Source organism: Dioscorea cayenensis, chromosome 14, assembly GCF_009730915.1.
Source record: "Dioscorea cayenensis subsp. rotundata cultivar TDr96_F1 chromosome 14, TDr96_F1_v2_PseudoChromosome.rev07_lg8_w22 25.fasta, whole genome shotgun sequence".
In the NCBI taxonomy this organism is placed as follows: Eukaryota; Viridiplantae; Streptophyta; class Magnoliopsida; order Dioscoreales; family Dioscoreaceae; genus Dioscorea; species Dioscorea cayenensis.
Genome location: NC_052484.1, coordinates 10863776 through 10873745, shown reverse-complemented (window position 1 = coordinate 10873745; position 9970 = coordinate 10863776). Strand labels below are relative to the sequence as shown.

At 33.0% G+C, this 9970-nt stretch overlaps 1 pseudogene; it reads left to right on the top strand.

The window, feature by feature from the left end:
* Window positions 1–2938: 2938 nt before the first annotated feature.
* Window positions 2939–7037, top strand: LOC120275280 (annotated as a pseudogene).
* Window positions 7038–9970: the final 2933 nt, after the last annotated feature.

The window sequence follows — 9970 nt, the reverse complement described above, 5'->3', positions numbered from 1 at the left end:
ACCTACATACACTACAAGAAAAATAATGCTATTTGTGACACATAAATTTGTGACACGTAAAAGTGTTGCAAATTTGCGACACAAATTGCAACAATGTGTGACAAACAATAAAAAAACAATGCAAAAAGAACTAAATTACGTCGCAAAAAAGCAACCATCCAAGAACGTTGCAAAATGTGTCGCAAACTTTTGGGACTCAATATGTAATTGGTTTGCGACACAGATTGCGACACATTATTTGCAATGATCTATTAGCATCGCAAAATGTGTCGCAAAATTTTAGGCCCATCATGTAATTGGTTTGCCCCACATTATTTGCAATGATTTATTAATGTCACAAAATGTGTCACAAAATTTAACAATAAAAAATTAATATTTCTCTCAGCCAAAAAACTGGGTTTTTGTTTGTGGGTAATTACAAGTCAGCTCCATAAATACCTTATTTTCAGCCCTCTACCTTCACCCTTCTTTACTTTCTTCACAAGTTTTGGTGATTTCTTGACAAATCAAGCATGACTATTTGGTATAAGTGCTTCAAAAACTTTATTCTTGGTGATTTAAGTTGTTATGTCTCTCTCTCTTCTCCCCTTTCTCTTGAATTTGCTTTTAGGCTTTAATTTAGTGTATTTAGCAATTTTGTGGTGATTTGAGACATCTTTCATAAAACTATTTTTTAATATACATACATACATACATATATATATATATATATATAGTTGTACATATATAAATATGTAAGTCATCACATATAGAAAACCAAGCAGCCAAAAGTTATGATTTCAAATGGTTGCAACAAGCATAGACATGGTCTAATTAATTATTCATTTGTATAAATCATTCAGAGGTTTTTGCCACGAAGTTCATCTTGACTTGAAGATGTTCTAATCCAATACAAGATAATGTATTAGTAACCATAGTCATTATGCTGAATTCTGTGAGACAAAAATAGTCATGTCGCAAAATATCTCAAAAAATATCCCAAAATGCAGACCATTTTTCCAACTCATGTATAATCAACAAACGATGCAAAGTAATATAGTAATACTATAATCATAACTAATTTCAAGCAATAATATATAATAGAAGTTGATTAATGCAACAATATCTATAAAATTTATATTTTGAAAAATAATATAATGTGAGACATCCAATAAATGAAACTATATAATTATGGTGTTTGATGGGGGTGTAAATGCAAAATAAATATTTATGTTTAATCCGCGGATCCTCTCTGGCCCATCGCAAACAAACTCGGCCTCGCTTTTTCTCCCACTTCTTCCCCGTTCTCGCGTTCTCGTTAAAATCCCAAACTGTGATCCCAAACACGAGAACACCGATGGAGAGGTGATGAATCCCATTGGTGTTGCATTAATGGGGTTTCGTTGATGAGGTTATTGGAGGAGGGGGAGGAGGACACCGATGGAGAGACAGTTTAGAGGGGAGTGGGGGGAGGAGAAGGGGGCGAGCACACCAATGATGGTTTCGTTGATGAGGTTATTGGAGGAAGGGAAGGAGGATGCGGCGGTAGAGGAGGCGTACTTTGTGTGCATGGGTCGGCGAAAGGGGGTGGTGTTCATCTCTTGTGGGCATACGTTTTGTAGGGTTTGCTGCTGAGATTTGTAGCTGAATCGAGGGTTGTGCCCTTTCTGCAACTGGGCCATTACTGAGATCCTTGATATTTTCTTGAATTTCCAGGTTTTTTTTTTCTCTTAATTTTTTTTTTTAAAAATTAAAAGTTATGATTTCAATACATTTAGAAAACCAAGCAAAAATACATGATTCATTTTGAAATTTAAAAAATATCCATATTGTTACTCGGAAATTGTTTCATTTTGAGCATTCATCAAAATTTGAAGGAAGAGAAGCCCTATTCACGCATTTGTTTTTATTAAATAAATTGAATTTCCATTCTTCTATTGACACTAGAGTCATTGGCCTTATCTTTTCGTATGACACTTGTCGAACTTTAATTTATTTCTTATTTTTATTAAGAAATTGGTTTATAATCAGACTGAGCCTTGGGAGCAGCAAGGTTGTCAGACCCGGCCCGGACAATGACCCGGCTAAGCCCAGGGGTCAGGGGTCAATGGGTTCGACCGGGTCAAACCGGGGTTGAACCGGGGTCAATAATTAAATATAAAAAATATTATAATAATTAATAATAAGCAAATATAATATTAAACCCATAATTATATTATAAAAACCTACTCAAATTTGATATTTAAATTGATAAAATGACCTTATATACTGATGAGAGTTTTTCTAATTATGTCATTTATTTTTTTACATTTTTTTAAATATTTACAAATTTAATATATTAATATATAATTATCGAACTTCTCTCGATGTTATTTATTTATTTATTTGTTTATTTGTTGATTTTGTTAAAAATAAATAAGAAATTTAATTCACTAATTCTTATATCTCAATTGAGTTTTTTTATTTTTGTTTTTAAATTTTCTTATATTTTTTTTATTTAATTAGAATACTTTAATTTTTATATTTTTTTATAATAAAAATTACACTCATTTATTGTTTTTATTTTTCTTAATAAATTAAATTTTTTTAAAAAGTATTTACGTAACACATTAATATATTTTTATTTTTTTAAATGTTAATTTTTGTTGGTATGTTTATAATATATATTGTAATTCTATTTATTGATTATAAATTATAAATTAATATTAATAAATATACACCATTGTGTGATTTTTAATCAGAAAATAATAATAAATTATTAAATAATGTAAAAAAAAATTAAACATTGTGACCCGATTGACCCGTACGGGTCAACCGGTTCCCGATTGAACCGCAGGGTTCTCGGGTTAACACGGGTTTTTAATACCCGGGTCAATGGGAGTATCTGCAGGCCGCTACATGGCGGTTCCCGGTTTTTCCGGTTGAATCGGTCGGGTCGGTCCGGGTCTGACAACCTTGGGGAGCAGTACGTGGAGACGGAGTACTACATGGATCTCAATGGAGCTGACAAGGAGTACCACATGGTACGCTTTTCTTCTCTAGTTTTGGTTTCCTCTTCTTTCTTACTTTCTGCCACTCTGATGATCATGTTAAATAACTCAATTTTGATTTACTTCACTAATTTAAAGCTTTAAGTTGGAAGTAAATCAAAATTACAAAAAATTTACATGATCTAGTTTTGGTATAATAAGCGTGTAAATTTTTTGTGAAATTTCTTATGAGAATGTTTTTCATTGAATTTTACAAGGAATTCAGGACATGTGATAAATTTGGTAGTTTGGTTGATTGTTTTGGAGATTTATTGAATTGATGTCTTTTGAGCAGTGTGTTGCACCTACTAAATTGATGGAAATTTTCAATCTTTTGTCCAAGCTTTGGTTTTTAAGTGTTTGTTCAAATTTTGTGAGTTTTATAAATGTGCAAGCTAAACACCGATAACCATTCAAGCAACCTGGAGATCCTTGAGATGTTGGTGACCTTTAGAAGAGTCAAAGGTTATTAATTAGTTGAGTTGTCTATTTGGTGAACAAAAGTTGTATATAAATAGTATTAATCTTTTTTTATTAAACTGGTAACGACAGACTTATCCGATCATTATTAGTCTAAATGCATGATTTTTCACGACATTATAAGTGAACCCTTCTTTATTTCAGTTCATATACTAACATCTTGATCCTATTCCTTAATGCAATTTGTTTTCTCAACTGTTATTGATGGGAAAATCAAGGCATGGCTATATGATAACATAGGATCTAGAGTGGACTATGATGCTCTTGGGCATTTGTGCACGACAATGTTATATAGCTCTGATGGAAGCATGCGAGTCTGAGATTCTAAATTGAGAACAGAAGCTTGAATTCATTTCTTTTATGGAATTGTTATATTATAGCACTACACTGATGTTCTCTTTGCTTTGTAGAAAGCTTGAATTTAATCCTTTTATGGAATCCTCATGTTACAGCACAACACTTATATATATTCTCTTTGTAATGTTGAAAGCTTAAATTCAGTCTTTTTAAGGAATTCTCATGTTACAGCATAGCGCTCGTATATGTTCTCTTTGCTGTGTAGATTGTTTTCTTGTGGAACTAGCAAAGAAGAAGACTCATTTCTTGTTGAGTGGAATGAAAGTGAAGGGTAATAAAGAGAACATATGTTGGTTTCCGGAAAAAAAATCATCTGGTGTTGTTTAGTTTGACGCTACCCAAAACCACTTTTTGGCTGCTAGTGAAGAAAATCAAATAAAGTTTTGGGATGTGGACAATGTGAACATGCTCACATGCACAGATGTAGACGGTGGACTTCAGGTCAGTTTCTATATTATTGCCATAGAATTATATAAATATATTGCAAGATCTTTGATTCATTAGCATTAACCACAACAGTCTCTCTCGTGATTGAGATTCAATAAAGTAGGAAACCTGCTTGCTATTACAACAATGGACAATGGCTTTCAGATACTTGCCAATGCAAAAGGACATAGATCTCTGTGACCTTTTGGAAGTCAATCTTTTGAAGCATTCAGAGCTCAATATGAAAGTTCTCCTGTCAAGGTGGTAGACTGATAACCTTAACATACAATATACTTTCCCAAGAACACCCTCATGAATACTATGTTTTCAATTATGTTTTGGGTACTCCTATGGTTGCAAGCATCTCCCCAAGCATAAGTAAGGTGGATCGCTTAGACGGAAGCTCTCCTGCAAAGCCATCTTCTATGCTTGTAAGTATAATTAATTGTGGGATGGTTGGGTTTAGAATAGATCTATCTAATGAATCTACTTTTATCTTGAACATTGATTTTGACTTTAACCACAAAAGATGGAATATTCTCTTGGATATAAATGTTGATCTTAATATCATTTATGCATCGCACTTTAAATGTTTTAAAAAAAAAAAGGTATTTGAGTTTTTTCTTGCTTCTATGGATTTCTTTTCAGAATGGGGGATCACTTTCTTCTAGGGGGATGGAGATTAAACCCAGAATTTTGGAGGATTTATTTGATAAGACCAAACAATGGGAATTGTCTAAAATTCAGTACCCACTTCATTGCCATGTTGTTTCAATGCCAGAAGGCATAGAGCCTGCCAGCAAGGTGAATGTTGTTACCCTTATAGTCAGTTTGTGCTTCTTGGTGCACATTGTCTTTATTTCCTTGTATGATGGTTGCGAAATTGTTCAGCTTGCAAGACTTCCTTACACAAATTCTGGAGGTGGTTTGTTCGCTCTAGGATCAAATGCTATCCAAAGATTGTGGAAATGGAGTCGGAATGAGCAAAATCCTAGTGGCAAGGTAAGGGCTAGTACTTCTTTTACTTGCTTATTGATGGAATTTTTTTGCGAACATCTAAGTTCTAACTTGGTTGGGGGTTAAAGTTAAAGGCCACTGCCAGTATTGTTCCACAGCATTGGCAACCAAACAGTGGTCTTCTTATGACCAATGATGCATCAGATACCAACCATGAAGAAGTAGTTCCTTGCATAGCATTCCAAATAATGATTCATATGTCATGTCGGCATGTGGAGGGAAGGTCTATTTATTCAACATGATGACATTCAAGGTAAACCATTGCAGCATTGCTAATTAAATAATTATGTCCATGGTCTTGATTCTGTCATCTGTCTTTGACATCAACACATTTATATTATCTTTTTTAGGTAATGACGGCATTCATGCCGCCGCCTACTTTGACTTATTTAGCCTTCTATCTACTAGATAATAACATCATCGCTATTGGAACGGAAGATATTACTATACACATTTATAATGTTTGGGTGGATGAGGTAGTCTTATTCTGCTAATCAGTTTTTGGATTCTCAGCACCAGTTTCCATTAATGCTTACTAGTTCTTATGATTTTGATTCAGGTTAAAACAAAACTGAGTGGTCATCAGAAGCGCATAACTGGACTTGCCTTTTCCAACAATCTTGGCATCATGGTTTCTTCTGGTGTTGATGCTTAGGTAGAGTTGAATTTCTTCTTTCCCCTACTTGACAAGTTGACTGGTGGTTATGTCTCTTATTTTTGCTAGTGAAAAGCTATCTCTTACTCTGAGATGGTTTGCTTAATGATTATATTCATATTGATCGTTGCTGCAGCTATGTATATGGAACATTGACAGGCGGCAGCTGGTAGAAAAAGAAATCCATTGCAATTCAATTGCATGCAGGGAAACTACATGCTGGTAATACTTGAGTCCAGTTCTATTCCGATCAAATTCGCTTGTTAGTATCCCATGAAACACAAATATCAATTTACAATGCATCCAAAGCAGAAAGGATCCGTCAGGTAACCATCTTTTGAGACTCATGAACTACTGTTTTGTTTAAAATATTTTCTTATGATACTTGTTTTGGATTTCAGTGGGTTCCCCAAGGTAGTCTTTCTTTGCCGATATCCCATACCGCTTATTCATGCAATAAGCAACTGGTATATGTGGGCTTCTGTGATGCAAACATCAGTGTGTTTGATGTCGATGATTTGAGATTAAAATGCCGCATTGCACCATCTGCTTATTTATCTTCTCCAGTTGCAAACAGGTACGTGGTTTATTATACTGAACCTGGCGTCCTATAATTTAACATTTGGAAACTCATAATTCATAAAACAACCACTTATACTTTCATAACATGTAATAATATGTACAATTTTCATTGCAGTAACCCTCCAGTGTATCCTCTGGTGATTGCAATTCACCCACAGGAGCCAAATCAGTTTGCAATTGGATTAACTGATGGATCGGTTAAAGTTGTTGAGCCAATCAAGCCGGACGGCAGGTGGGGAATTTCGTCGCCTGTCGACGATGGAGTTTCGAATGGTACTTGTTGATGCCAGGATTTGGGAGTCTGTTTCCCATTGCCCCTTAATACTCTTCAGTTAATGTTGAACAACCTCGGCCTTCAACCCAAAAGCAAGATAAGAGTGTCGATGAAATTGCAACAAAATGAATGTGATGTTTTGGATTATTACATTAGATACTTTTATAACTTTCTATTATTATATTAGATGTTTAGACTATTATAGTTTGTATTGGATTGCCCTATTAGATGTTTGGACTATTACGTTTTTTATTGGTTTGTTGTATTAGATGTTTGGACTATTATATTTTCTATTGGATTGTTGTATTGGATACTTATAGATCGAATTATTTATTTTGCAAAATACTATAAAAGTCATTGTTGAGGATTGTAAATTAGGCTTTAAAATATGTTTCTAAAAATGTTTCAAAAATTGTTGCAAATAATCATAAACCGTGTTGCAGTTTTGTTTCTTATAAATAATTAATTTGCGCATAATTTACGACAATAAAAATGTGTTTCAAAATGTCACAAATTTGCAACATAATTTGTGACACGATTTGTGATAATCAAAATGTTTTGAAGATTTGTTGCACAAAATCTCATACAGTTGCAACATAATTTGTGACATATAAAAATTTTGCGACAATCAAAATATGTCGCAATGTATGTTGTAAAAAGTCTCACACAATTGCAACACAATTTGATAATTGCAACACAATTTGTGACACACAAAATGTGTCGCACAAAATTTCGCATGTCACTGTAAATTGAATTGCCAATATTGTCTTAGAACGCCCATGAATTGTTATGAGCTTTGCAACGTTTTTGTCTTCCGTCACAAAAATTTGTGACATATTTTTCAAAAGTGTCGCAAAAATTTGTGACATCTGAAACGCGACATATTTTATTATGTTGCAAATTGCATTTTGCAACACATTTTGAATTTTTTGTCGCAAAAATGTGTCGCAAATGGCATTTTTTGTTGTAGTGATACCTACTTATGTGTGACAATTACATTATTGTTTATTGTGGCATTTGACTCAATGTACCATTGAGTTTCTAATAAGCATGGTATATGATTATTAATCTCTATCACTATTATATCCTATTCAATCGCAGGTTGCCTATGCTAGGTGGGTTTCTCTGTTCATCACACAATCACATCAAATATGAATCTAGAGCTCTCAATAGCATTCAAAACAATATATACCAGCAATTGAATTCAAAATTAATGGATTACAATTGAAAATCAATGTAAAAGCAAGAAAGATCCGCAACCAAAGTCAATCAAATCATAGACCTAGAGTTCATTTATGGCCAAACACCTACAAATTAGTTCTCCATCAAAGGAGAATAATCAAACAATTCACAAGAGACAACAAACATGATTGAAAGCATAAAATCCCATTTTCTATCTTGTCCCTTGATATTGTTGATGAACTTCCCTTTTCCTTCCACAAACGCTCGAAGGTGCTCCTCAATGACTTCAACTATCTTCCTTGAGGGTGGGTAAGTCTCCTCTCCATGATGAATCACCCTCAGAAATCTAGAGAAACTCTTCCCTCTTTTCCTAGACTTGGTTGTCAAAAGATTACTTCAAAATCCTCGTCAAATTCTTTTATATCTAGCCACTTATGGGCGTAAGAACGAAGCCGTAAGGAGCTGAAAATGATGGGTCATGTGCCTTACAGGCAAACTTATGGCCGTAATTCCCGCTTGTAAGGTCTTCAGTCTTAATGTTACTGCCCAGCTTACGGTTATAAAAGATCAAGTGTAATCTTCTCTGGATGGATCTTATGGGCATATGTGGCTCCTTGTAAGCTCTTTTAGACAACCCTTATGGTATGGCTTACAGTCGTACATCATGCCCTTAAGTTCCTCTATTTGATTCTTATACTCCCCCTTACGGGCATAAGCATGGCTACAAGGTTCTCTGGTTGAGGCTTACGACTATAAGTCCGGCCGTAAGGTGCTCGTAAGGTATTTTGTTTAGCCTGTTCTTCGGTTGTTGATGTCGAGAGTGCTCAATCTTCTTTATTTGGGCTCTTAATTGCTTCTTTTGGTTCTCTCTCCTCCTTAAACACTGCCCAGTACCTGAGAATTCAATTTTCACCATATTTAGCATCATCTTTCACAAAAATACTCTAATACATGCTGAATAAGTGGACAAAATAATATTGAATGATGCGTAAATATACACTTATCAATACTTTATCTAAGTCTTTCTACTAAACCAACAATCATCTTTCATGTTTCTCTCCATTTGCCAAATTTTGAATATAATATGTGGGGAAAAAAATGTTTTGATGGTCTATTTTAGACTTTTCACTAACTTATCCTTATATTTCAATATCATTTAACTCAACAAAGTTACTAACTTGTTCCTTTAAAGGACACTTTTCCATGTTTTCTAAATCTTTTTTTATTTCTTATTAAAAGTTCATCAATAGCCCCTTTTTGAGATTATATTAAATTTTTAATTTTTTTTCTTGGTTTCTGCATAACTAGATTCATTTTTTTTTGTTTGACATATTTAAATTTTTATAAATTAAAAAAGATTGATAAATATAAATTGAAAACAATATAAATTAAAATAACAGAAGAATGTTAAAACAATAGAATTTGGTAACTTGAGTAGTAAATATAGAAGATTCGCTGAGAAGAAAATGTATGGGATTGATGAGTATAGCTATCAAGAACTTAATAACAAAGATAAAAAATACTAATGATATAAAGTAATAAAAAATTTAGAAAAGAATGTCGATATATAATAGAAAATATGGATGTTAGTTACTAGCCGCTACATTATGCTTGGAAATAGATTGGTTGGTTAGAAGAGGATAGAGAATTAATCAAGCAGTAAACTATAAAAAATGAAGAAGTTAATTTATAATTTTTAATTTTAAAAAATTAGCTGATGAAAGATATGAAATTTATCAAGTATTAAATTTAAAAAAAATTTAAATATTAATTTCTTATACAATAAATATTTATATGCTTATACTAATAAGATTTTAAAACCTTTGAAGATTTAAACTTAACGATTATTATTATTATTTTTGGTTTTGTATTACTATTTACTTTGACTACAAAGAGTGTTCATGTATTTGGACATGTTAATGTGCTGGCTTTTTCCTTGATTTATTTGTCTGGGAAATTTGTACAATATATGTATTTAAGTAAATATAA